At 43.3% G+C, this 3,003-nt stretch overlaps 1 long non-coding RNA gene across 2 annotated transcripts; it reads left to right on the top strand.

Annotated features, from left to right (window-relative positions):
• The first annotated feature begins 744 nt into the window (after positions 1–744).
• On the top strand, positions 745–2,769 carry LOC109758675 (uncharacterized). 2 transcript variants are annotated; one of them, XR_002231858.3, is made up of 4 exons: positions 745–1,010; positions 1,091–1,338; positions 1,921–1,980; positions 2,561–2,769. It is a non-coding gene; the product is annotated as an uncharacterized lncRNA (long non-coding RNA). The 2 variants fall into 2 exon arrangements; XR_012204977.1 differs by having other exon boundaries at positions 745–1,021.
• Positions 2,770–3,003: the final 234 nt, after the last annotated feature.

Raw genomic sequence — 3,003 nt, 5'->3', positions numbered from 1 at the left:
CTCGGTCATGTCTACATTGTTCTCGAACCCGTAGGGTCCGCACGCTTAAAGTTTGATGATGGTTATATTATGAGTTTATGTGTTTTGATGTACCGAAGGTAGTTCGGAGTCCCGGATGAGATCGGGGACATGACGAGGAGTCTCGAAATGGTCGAGACGTAAAGATCGATATATTTGTAACATCCCAAACTTTCAAAATTTGGAATGTTAATAGGATCATTACTTTTCATCATGATTTTCTATGCATATTTGAATTTTCTAAATATTCAAAGTGTTTTTCAACTCAAGGCAGAAATTTGGAGTGGAGATAATATGACTTCTCTTCTGTTAAGTGTAGTTAGGAAGTGCTAAGAATGTTGTTTGGGTCTCACAGGATTCATTTTGGTAATTTTAGGAACTCAAAATTATTTTATAGTTTTTTTATAATGCTATTTATGTGCTTGTATTGCATAAAATATATTTTTTTTAAATCTTTTTGTGTTGTTAAAAATGTTCGCTATTTTGTAAAGTAGCAGTAATGTTTATTGTGTGTTCTGGTGTTTTCTAGGATTTAATTTCCTATTTGTTTAGCTTTATTTTACTTCCTGAAGCAATAGTTGTTTTTTATTAAAAAAATCGGGCACTGTGGAGTCCAACTCCTTTTTTTCCCTCGCCTGCGCGCGCTAAGTGCCAGCAGCAGCAGACATCAGGCCGGCCCATTTCGGCGCAGCAGAGCCCACCCCGGAGCCTTTTGTTTTTTTTTTCTTTTCTTCTCTCTCCCGCTGACAAGGAAGGCCCGCATGTCATCCCTTTCCCCATCCGTGTCCTTCCTGGAGACCGATCCCGAGCCAAGTTCGATCGATTTGATCCATCTATCGCCCCTCGACCCCTGAATCCACCTATATGTATTTTTCCTTCGTCTCATCTTGCAATTTTCGCAAAACGGAATTCTCCCGTGCCCTAGAACGCTGCAGCAATCTCGCCGGAGTTCGCTGCAAGAGCTCCTGTCGCCGGTCAAGCTCGTCGCTGCCGTGGGTTTCCAGTACCTCTCTTACCCTCTGTCCTCTTCCCCTTGGTCTTCTCTCTGTTCCTCACCCTCTAACTCACGCAGGGAAGAATCCAACCGAGCGCTTCGACCTCGCCCGACGAACACCCCATCGCCGAGGTCCAGCCACCCTTTGCCGCCATCCCCGCTCGCCACCAACGCGGGTGAGGACGTTTTCGACCCCGCAGAAGAGCACCTCATCCCGTACGCTACCCATCGGAGTATGGGGACCGCCGTAGCCATCTCCAACGTCGTCCGAAGCCTCGCCGTGCGCCGTCTTCTTCAAGTCCGGCGACCACCCTGCCCTGTCTCCGGTGAGCACATCTCCCGTCCGTCCGATCGTCGTTGGACGGTTACGATTAGATCACTGTTGTTGTTTTTTTTCGTTGAAACGTTTTTTGTTATAAACCGGCCCGGCCGCCGCTTAAGCCTAGCAGCGAACACCCTTCACCGAATCCCGTCACGCCACGTGGCACATCCACAGCCGCAGCAGTTCTTCGAAGAGATCTATTTTTGACACAATATTCTTTTGACAGATTCCATATCAAAATTTCATTTAAGTATATCTTGAGATCCGTAAATCCAAATTAATCGATTCCTTTTCCTATATACTCATATTGACTAGGAGCATCCATTAGAACCAAAATTTCACATTTTTGGATAGTTCAAATTTGAAATTGTTTAAATTTGAATTCAAACTTCCGGAGGCCATATCTTTTAAACCGTTGATCCAAATTAGTTTATTCTTTTTGCATTGTGATCCTACTGGCATGTACATAATATATACCTACGAATATGTTCTGTTAATTAAGTTTTTATTTGAATTATTTGTTGTTGGCTTTATTGTGATTTATGCGAGTATGGTTTATTTACCGGTGCCTTCGTTAATCGTATAGATTGTTCGGAGTGTGAAGCGGATCGGAATTAAGCGTTCGAGTACTTCAACACCGTTCAAGGCAAGTTGCACTTTTGGTTATGCTCATCCCATATGTCTGCTATGCACTGTTATGATATGTTATATGCTTGGTGCGACTCTTATATTGCTTGTCGCCATGTGTGTGTCCTGTTTGCATTGTTTAATTGTATGCTTGGATTTGCTATGGTAGACGTGGGTATGTGTCGAGTGATGCGTGGAAGTGGTGAGCGTTTATAGCTGTAGGCTCGGGACTTTTTCTCAGGTGAATGCGTCAATGGCTGAGCGCTCTGTTGTCCCTAGAGAATGCGCCATGACTGAGCGCACTTGGGTTGTCGGGGCTTTTCTCATGTGAATGCGTCACTGGCTGAGCGCTCTATTGTCCCTAGAGAATGCGCCAGGACTGAGCGCACTTGAGACATCTTGAAGATCTATATCATCTGTGTTGTTTGCACCTTGCCTATGTCGTGGAGGTAGGTGAAGGTAGTTTTACGTGAAACCAAGTATGAGTGTTTTGTTTGTCATACTTTGCTTGTGGATGTAGGTTTGCTTTATCATTACGTGTAATTTGCCAATACATTCAATGTATTGACCCTTTGTGGCTGCAACTTATCATGTTGCAGGATATTCAGGTGATCAGTGAGATACAGTAGGGTCGCGAGTCTTCACTCAACATTTTCGCCAGTGGGCATTGACGGGACTCATCATTTGTTAGGCTACATTTCCGCTGATATTATTGAATAAAGCTAGCTATGTGCTACTCAGTTTGTAATACTTTGCGAATTCTGGATCATACGTTATAGTAAATGATGCACTTGTTATTTGATACTCATATGTACTGTGTGTGCTAGCGAGTCGATCCAGAGACAAGCACAGTGAGCACAGAGACATCGAATCTTATCAGGTTCGGTTCGTTACAGATGGTATCAGAGCAGTGTGTTGACTGTAGGTCGTGACCCTAGAAAATGGATTAGAAAAGCCATAGGAGTTTAAAACTTACTTTACAACTTGTTGTCTACTTGTTAGTTCATACTCTTGTACTCATATCTTTACTTTTCAAATATAG

The sequence above is a fragment of the Aegilops tauschii genome, chromosome 3, assembly GCF_002575655.3.
Source record: "Aegilops tauschii subsp. strangulata cultivar AL8/78 chromosome 3, Aet v6.0, whole genome shotgun sequence".
NCBI classification, from domain to species: domain Eukaryota; kingdom Viridiplantae; phylum Streptophyta; class Magnoliopsida; order Poales; family Poaceae; genus Aegilops; species Aegilops tauschii.
This window is presented reverse-complemented; position numbering and strand designations above follow the sequence as displayed.